This window comes from Pseudochaenichthys georgianus, chromosome 16 (genome assembly GCF_902827115.2).
Source record: "Pseudochaenichthys georgianus chromosome 16, fPseGeo1.2, whole genome shotgun sequence".
Taxonomy (NCBI): Eukaryota; Metazoa; Chordata; class Actinopteri; order Perciformes; family Channichthyidae; genus Pseudochaenichthys; species Pseudochaenichthys georgianus.
Genome location: NC_047518.2, coordinates 20071805 through 20081110, shown reverse-complemented (window position 1 = coordinate 20081110; position 9306 = coordinate 20071805).

Below are 9306 nucleotides of genomic sequence, written 5' to 3'. Positions count from 1 at the left end.
ATGCAGCAATAGCAGCCAGGTACACTTTGATCGTAGAGAAAGCTCTGTGTTTATCAATCAGGTCCTGTAGAAATTATAGAATCACCCCGACAGGACATTGAAAAGAGATGTGTCCTTTTTTAAGGCACCACTCCTCAAACACCCTCCACTTACAGTCATAGAGGGACCTGGTGGAGGAAGCTCTTGCACTCTGAATAGTGTTTATCACCTTCTCAGGGAGTCCCACTGTATTCAGGTTATACCACTCACGGGCCAGGCCCATAGTGCCAAACGCTCTGGGTGTGGGTGAAAAATCGTCCCCCCTGCCTGAGACAGTATGTCCCTGCGTAGCGGGAGCTGCCACGGCTGCCCGCACAGCAGTTGATATATCTCCGCCAGCCAGTACATTGCAGGCCAGTGCGGAACTATCAGGATAAGTGTCTGGCATTGTTCTCTCACTCTGGCCAGAGTTGGGGGTATCAGAGCCAGGGGTGGGAACGCATACAGAAGGACCGGAGGCCAAACGTGCGCGAGCGCGTCCACGCCTAACGGTGCGTTTAAATCACGCATTGAAAAGAACAGCTGACATTGAGCATTTTCTTTTGATGCGAACAGATCCACCGCGGCCCGGCCGTAACGCACCCACAGCTGACTCACAATCCTTGGATGTAGAGTCCAGTCTGCATATAGTGGTGCACCTCTGGACAGCAGATCTGCCCCGAGGTTCATCACTCCTGGTACCTGCGTCGCTCTCAGAGAGAGGAGACGTCCGCCGCTCCATAAGATCAGTTTGCGTGCCAGCATGTGTAACTGGAGAGAACGCAAACCCCCTTGGCGGTTTATATACGATATTGTGGTCGTATTGTCTGTCCTCACGAAGACATGATGTCCTCTGGGAAAAGGCAGAAAGCGTTTTAGGGTGAGGAACACCGCTAAAAGCTCCAGGTAATTTATGTGCGCCCGCTGGAGGTCTCTGCTCCAGAGACCCCTCACCGGACGACCTTCATAAATACCTCCCCAGCCTGTCAGACATGCGTCCGTGGTGACCACCTTCCGTGAAAGGACAGCACCCATAGGCACGCCCCGTACTAGAAAAGTCGGGTGCAGCCAGTGACGCAGTGCCATTACGCATTTCACCGTAACCATTACTCTCCGCGCTCCAAGACGCGCAGGGTTTAGTTTTAGAGCGGCTACCCAGCGCTGAAACTCCCTCATGTGTAAGCGTCCCAGTCGTACGACCAGGATGGCTGACGCCATGAGCCCCATCAACCGCAGGCATGTTCTGAAGAGAACATGTTTGCGCAGCTGGAAATGAGCGAGACAAGCTCTGAAAGCTTTCACTCTTTCCGCTGACAGGCGGGCTGTAAAGGGCACCGAGTTCAGGTGTAAACCCAGGAAGAGTACAGTCTGTGCTGGGCACAACATGCTCTTCTCTGTGTTTATTATGAAACCCAGGTTGAGCAGGTGCTTTACGAGGACATTTGTCTGCGTAATAGCCTCCTGCTCCGACTGTGCGAGAAGCAGCCAGTCGTCTAGGTAGGTCGCCAGGCGAATACCCTGTTGTCTTAACGGGGCTATCGCGGCTTTCGTACAAACACTCTTGGACTGAGAGACAGACCGAAGGGAAGTACTCTGTATTCGTAACAGATCCCCTGAAATGCGAACCGGAGATATTTCCTATGTGGGTAATATACTGGGATGTGGAAATACGCATCTTTCAGGTCGACTGATGTAAACCAGTCGTTTTGTCGCACGAGACGCAGCAGAGATGTGTGAGTGAGCATTCTGAATTTGTATCTTTTTAGATATTTGTTTAGAGCCCTCAAATCAAGTATTGGCCAAATTCCGTTCCCTCCCCGTTTGGGAACGAGGAAATACTTGGAATAAAAGCCGCTCTGACTCTGCTCGGCGGGTACTATAGACATAGCCCTCTTTTCTAGAAGTGAGAGGATCTCTCTCTCCAGAATATGGGTTGACTCTCCTCGGGCTTGTGAATACAGAATGCCCGAGAAGCGAGGGGGGGTGACAGTGAATTGGAGTCTGTAGCCCCGTGTTACTGTCTTGAAAACCCAAGCAGATGTTGTGAGCATCTTCTATGCTCCTTAGAGCCAGCGGAGATGTCACGTCTCTTACCCTCTGAGTCTCTATATGTTGTGTTATGGGGCCCTCTAGTGTCTGAACACGGCGGTACCCCATTTCGACAATCCCCACCGACACTGCGCATGCGCGTGACGGTGGTGCCTTCACAACCCCAGCCGGCACTGCGCATGCGCGTGATGGTGGTACCTTCACAGACCCGTCTATTATCCGCCTTTTGAGAGAGGCCGTAGCTGCTCTCAGAAGGGGAATAATTGATGTACTGTTTATTGTTTTCATTGTTTTTCTTTTCATTTTTTTGAGCTGCGCCCTTGGCCTGAGGCCTGGATGCGTCAGCGGAAAATGTTTTATGTGAGAAACAACAATAGTATTGTGACATGTGTTTTTGCGGACTTGAGGATGGTATTGAGGCATCTCTCGAGGCAGCGGAAACACATCTAGAGCTGGGGAACCGTGGACTTCCAGCTCTGTCACAGAGGGGAGAAGGGGGGGCTGTCAGGCCGCCCGCTTCTTCTTCCTCGACTGCTGGCCGAAATTCTGGGTTGGCTGCGCCTGGGCTGCAGCCGGAACCGGAGATTTTCTAGGCCAACTCGCCCTCGTCTCCTGCCTGGGCTGGGGACTCGGGGCGGGCTGCGGGCTGCTGTTTCGGTACTTTGAACCGAGCAGGGTTCGAGGCAGCTTGGGCGAAGGACTGCCGCTGTGAAGGCAGCGGCTGGACCCTTCGAGGGAGACAGAGGTGGAGGGCCTCGTCCTCCTTCTTTTTCGACTCGCATCTCCTCTGCATGGAGGCGAGAGCGGAGCCGAAAATCCCCTCGGGAACGATGGGCATGTCTAGCACATCTTCCTTTTCCCGGTCTGGGAGGTTGGTGAGGTTGAGCCATCTAGCTCTTTCCTGCACCACCATGATCCCCATTGCCTTGCCCGTGGCCTGGACGGCGCAGCGTTGAACACAGAGACAAATGTCTGTGATCGCGGCCATTTCGTCCAGAACGGCCGGTCCAGGATTGCTTGACAGATCCTCGCAGAGCTCCGCTTGGTATGCGGTTAGCAGCGAGGTAACGTTCAAAGCTCTGGCGGACAAAGCTGCGGCTCTGTAGGACCGTTCAGTCATGGTCGACTGGAATCGGTCCGCCTTCGCTGGCAGCGTGGGGTTCCTGCTTGGTGACGGGACCAGCCTCGGTAGGAGGTGGGCTGCCACCAGCGGTTCCATAGGCGGAATGCGGAGCAGGCCGAGCCTCTCCATACCGTCACAGTCTAGGGAGGAGGCACCCTGGATTGGGGCCTTGTTGCTAAAGGGCCGGTCTCTCCACGAGACCGACACCTCATCCAACATCTCCGGGAAGACCGGAAGGAGTTGTCTCTTTGTCCTCGTTGCTTGGGGAGAATGTTTCCCCTCGTAACGGGACCTGGAGGTCTCCTTGGCCATTTCGGGCCACGTGATGTCTAGTCTGGACGCGGCACGCTGACACACGGCCTGCAGATCCATGCTCAGACAGGGCGAAGCTGGTGTGCTATCGCCCGGGAGAGCAGCCATCGCTCCCGGCTTTGCAGCCTGAGCCGATGACACGAAGATATCGTCTTCTTGCTCATCCGAATCAGACAGGAGGAACTCAGAGGCATCCTCTTCGTCCTCCATATAATCCAATTCCAGGACATCCTCCGCGGGCGAAACCATGGTGAGGTCCAGCCGGGAGCCCCAGCTTGGTAAAGTGTGGGGCTCCGTTCTCGCGTCTCTTGCCGTCATCGGGTCCCAGCCTGATATGGCGCGGGACTCCGGTTCCGCAGCTACCGCTGTTGATGAGCCCCAGACCGACACAGTGCGGGGCTCAATCTCTGCGGCGGACGCCCCCGCGTCTTGATTGCCAGCCGGCAAATCAACGGACATGAGGGGGTCCTGTCCCAACTAGCTAGCTTGACGTGCTAACCGTCGGCGGAGGCTCTTTAACTGGTGTTTTAATATCTTTTCCTCCTCTGTGAGGAAAAAATAAAAAACGTCCTCGCTACCGTGGTGTCGGTAGTGAGGGAAAGCAAGCTAGCAACAGGTGTGTTGTTAGCTTGAAAAAATTAAAACCTTACCTTAATTTCCGAGGAAAGAAACGGCGAGGTCGATTATAATACTAACTGGTGTGTTAGCATTAACAGTCTTCTTGCGAAGCAGAAGAGTAGCCGGCGAGCGCCCGTCGACCGAAAGTTAGCTTTGGGTTCAGTCTGTGGACTGTTAAGCTAGCCCGGCTACCATCGAGATGTGCTCTGAAGCGAGAAGAGGTGTTTGAATGATGCATGCGACGTAGCGCAAGCTACTTATAGGGGGTGGATTCCCCTGACGCTGACGTCAAGATCACCAGCCAATCAGGATTGGCGTAATGAGATTGATGCTTCTGTTTGCTCCGCGATGAGGCGCATCCCATAGTGAGACATCGAACGGAGTGTTATGAATGAGAACTAGTCCATGTATTTGTTACTTCAAGGCTGGATTATTGTAACTCTTTATTATCAGGGTGTACCAAGAAGTCAGTTAAGTCGCTTCAGCTGATTCAAAATGCTGCAGCACGTGTACTAACCAGAGTTAGGAAAAGGGACCACATTACTCCTGTTCTGGCTGCCTTACACTGGCTCCCTATAGAACACAGGATAGAATTTAAAATTCTTCTTCTCGTCTACAAAGCCCTTAATGGGCAGGCGTCATCTTACCTTAAATAACTCATTATACCCTACTGTCCTACTAGGGCATTGCGTTCCAAGAATGCAGGGTTGTTGGTTGTTCCTAGAGTCTCTAAAAGTACAAAAGAGTACGCTTAAGACCTTCCTTTTTGATAAAGCTTATAGTTAGGGCTGATTAGATTCAGCCCCTAGTTTTGCTGCTATAGGCTTAGATTGTCGGGGGACACCTTACTTCTTCCTTCTCTCTCTGTCTGTACCTGTGTACTCTCATGTTCCGAATAACCCAGCTTCCCCAAATTTCTTTTTGGTGTCTATCTTGTTTAGAGTTCTAGGTGAGGCCCCGATTAATTTATTCCGGTAAATTACTCTGACCTCACTAATTGACCCGACCGAAGTTACTGAGTCTATGTAAGTTTACTGCTTGGCTCAGATCCACCAAACGTCAGCAAGATCTCACCTCTATTAACTCCCCGAAGAACCAGGTTCAATTAACTGCTGTTTCTATTCAGACAACTCTTTTTAATCTGTTTAAGCGATCCCGAAGGATTTTGGTATCAGTAAATGGGGGGTGTTCCTACCTAAACATGTGTGTGGCAGGGTGCAATCTTACCTTTGAAGCAGGAGAGGAGAGCACAGATTTTCCCTTTTATTGTCCCAATCCAAAAGGTGAGATCAGTTTATTTGAAGAAAAAATAGGTCCAAACCAGTACAGAGTCTTTACCTTTTAACACATTATAATCATACAAAACATATCAAAATGGGGTTATATATTTTTTATCTAAAACCTTAATTCATATTCATTCAAAAGTCCATGTATGGATCATATATTCTGGATCGTTCTATTAACTACCAGCATAAAACCCATGTATGGATTCCGTTGGTTATAGCAACTTTCGGTATAAAATCATATATTCCGGATAGCTCTATTAACCACCAGCATAAAACCCATGTATGGATTCCGTTGGTTATAGCAACTTTCGGCATAAAACCTTACCGAGAGCCGTCTAACCCAGCTCTGAAAGACAGAGCCTACCGGGAGAGAGTATACCAGGGGTTTCCCCCCCCTCCCCCCCCAACGAAAACCAAAAAAGCCAGTCTTTTTATGCTCAAAAAACCGGATAGAAAACCCACAAACACCTCCTCTATACCCAACCAACATATTCTATTGGCTCTGGCATAAGACACACCTTCCCAAGTTTGTGTAAAACAAAACATGACTAGACATATTCTATGACTATGACATAACCACCCTTTTGAGGCCTCAAATGTGTTTCTGCTTAAGTCCGGAGCCCCCCTCCCTGCTGTGAGAGGAGAGGAAAGAACCTGCCTACTCTCTTATCAGAGATTAGGGCATAAATCATTGTTAGGCCTTACACTCAACTAAACAAACCACTTTGTTTTGTTTATGCTGTAAATATAGAAAAACCTAAAATATGAAGCATTTTCATTGTGGGTTATACAAGAATATAATTGATTATATTTAATTATAACTAACTTTCGTATTCAACATACTATGAAGCTCTCAACAATCTATGCCGGGATCCTGAGTCGTGGCTGATCCTGTTGCTGTGGTCCTGAGTCCTGGATCGTGAGCCTTTGATCTTGAGTCGTGGCTGTGCCTGTTGCTGTGGTCCTGGATCATGAGTCCTGGATGGATATCCTTGTGGATTAATCTTCTTATTACAGACACACACATTTCCAAACATTTGGACTACCAATGTTGTACATTTATTATCTTTTCAATTTACACTCGGCATCTATTGCACGTCTGTCCGTCCTGGGAGAGGGATCCCTCCTCTGTTGCTCTCCCTGAGGTTTCTCCCATTTTTCTCTTTAAACTGTGGGTTTTCTCTGGAAGTTTTTCCTTGTACGATGTGAGGGTCTAAGGACAGAGGATGTCGTATTGTCATACTGATATTCTGTACAAACTGTGAAGTCCACAGAGACAAATGTAACATTTGTGATATTTGGCTATATAAATAAACATTGATTGATTGATTATATTCAAAGAAAATCAGTCATATCTTTGAAAACTACAAGTCCCTTTCTATCAGCTTTGCACCGTTATGGTGTAAATACAGCCTATTTACCAATTGGATCAAATATAAAAGCCAGCCGAATTACTATTGATACTACAAGGAGACGTATTGTGTGAAAATAAATGGAAGATGTTGTTTAATTGCTGATATATTTATGATCCACGTCACATATTCAGTTTCGGCGGCATTTCTTCCAGTTTGTCCAGAAGTCTTCAAATCAGGGCTCTATAAATAAAGAACTACGGCAGATGTGTAATATTTAATGCAGCCAAACCATCTATTACAATGCCGTTATGTGATGACTTCCAAAGAGAAAAGCAAGCACACTCGGAATAAAGTTTTTTTTTTTTTTTTTTAGTCTAGTCTAAACCTCTGGTTAGGGATGTTTTATACCTCCTCGACTCTTTCGGTCGTATTCAGTCTGTGGCTGGCCCAACACACGATAAAGGACACACCTTAGATTTAGTATTATCGCTTGGATTGTCTATCTCTATGGATGAAATATGTGCAGGAACGCGTATCTCAGATCATTTACCGGTTCTGTTTACAACCTCGATCCCTTCTGTAGGAGTCGAATTACGTGCTCCTGCGCGTTGTCTGCGTTTAATTAACCCCTTGACTGCCTCACAGTTTTCAGATGCTTTTAATACCGATTTGTAAATTAGAGGTGAACTGTGCTTTTAGTGCGGATGATCTTATCTCTTTGTTTGATTCGAAATGCACACTAATACTGGATTCCGTTGATCCTTTTACGCTTAGACGCAACAAAGTTCTCTCAGAGCCGTGGCTCAATGATTGTATTCGCACTTTTAGACGCACTTGTAGGCGTGCAGAGAGAAAATGGAAAAAGGATAAACTTCATGTCTCCTTAGAAATTCTTCGTGCTTGCCTTTCCGATTATCAGACGGCAGTCAAAGCAGCCAAATCAGAGTATATTTCTCTGTTAATCTCCAAAAACAGCCATAAACCTCAAGTTCTTTTTAATGTCCTCAATTCGATCATTAATCCTTGTGATGCTTCTCCAATTGTGCCATCAACTACTCTCTGCGATACATTTCTTAAATGTTTTATCGAAAAAGTATCTGCTCTTAGACTAGCCTATACTAGTGCTACCCCAGATCCTGCTCCCTTTCTGTGCCCTGCTGTCCTCGACCATTTTGAGCCTGTATCCCTCTCTTCTCTCTCGGATTTAGTCAAGCACCTGCGGCCGACAAACTGCACCTTAGACAGCATTCCCTCTCGCTTCCTTAGAGATTTTGAATCAGTTGGAGCAGGTGTTTTATTGCTTGTAAACACCTCTCTTAGCTCAGGATGTGTCCCAGCTGCCTTCAAACATGATCTGCTCTTAGCCGCCGATTCAGGTAGCCCAGCTGTCTTGGTGCTGTTAGATTTAACTGCTGCCTTTGACACTGTGGATCATAGTATCCTGTTGTCACGGCTTGAACAGTCCGCAGGCATTACAGGCTCTGCCCTTGCATGGTTCAGGTCTTATTTGACGGACCGTAGCTTCTCAGTGCAGTTAGGTGTCTTCTCCTCTGCCAAAGCCCCTTTTACCTGTGGGGTTCCCCAAGGCTCGATTCTGGGCCCCATCCTTTTTCTATTGTACAAACTGTTCCTAGGTTCAATTCTCACAAAACATAATATCCCCTTCCATTGTTATGCTGATGATGTACAGATGTATCTGCCTCTCAATTAAAATGCCAACTCACTACAGCAGTTGAAGGACTGCTTAATAGAGATGAAATCCTGGCTGAGCCAAAACTTCCTCACCCTCAATGAGAGCAAGACCGAGGTCATCTTTTTTGGACCCCAACCAACAGTCTCCCCGGTTGATATTCTGGGCTCCCTCAATAAAAATATCCTCCCCTCTGTTATGAACCTTGGGCCTTGAGTGACCTTCAAAAGCGCCTTTACAATTTTGATAAGCAGGTTAGCACTGTAGTCAAGACCTGCTTTTTCAAAATACGACTATTGGCTAAGACCAAGTCGTTTTTATCTTTTAAAGACCTAGAAAGGGTTATTAACGCCTTTGTTACCTAGAGACTGGATTATTGCAATGCTCTGTATGTGGGTATGGATCAGGCTTCAATTAGACGCCTCCAGCTAGTTCAGAATGCAGCTGCACGTCTTCTCACTGGCCATAAAAAGCGCGACCATATCACCCCAATTCTGGCTTCATTGCACTGGCTTCCAGTTCGGTTCAGAATAGATTTTAAACTCCTTTTATTTGTTTTTAAAGCCCTAAATGGGCTGGCTCCTACCTATATAACTGAACTCCTCCATCGCTATACCCCAGGCAGAGCCTTAAGGTCGGCTGATCAGCTGCTGTTGATAGTGCCTCAGACCAGGCTTAAAACCCGAGGGCATCGAGCTTTCGCAGCGGCTGGCCCTAGGCTCTGGAATACTTTGCCCCTCCATGTGAGGTCGGTCCAGACCCTGGGGTTTTTTAAATCAACACTTAAAACTCACTTTTTCTCTCTGGCTTTTGTTTAATTATCTATTTATTCATTTAGTTCTTTATTTTAATATT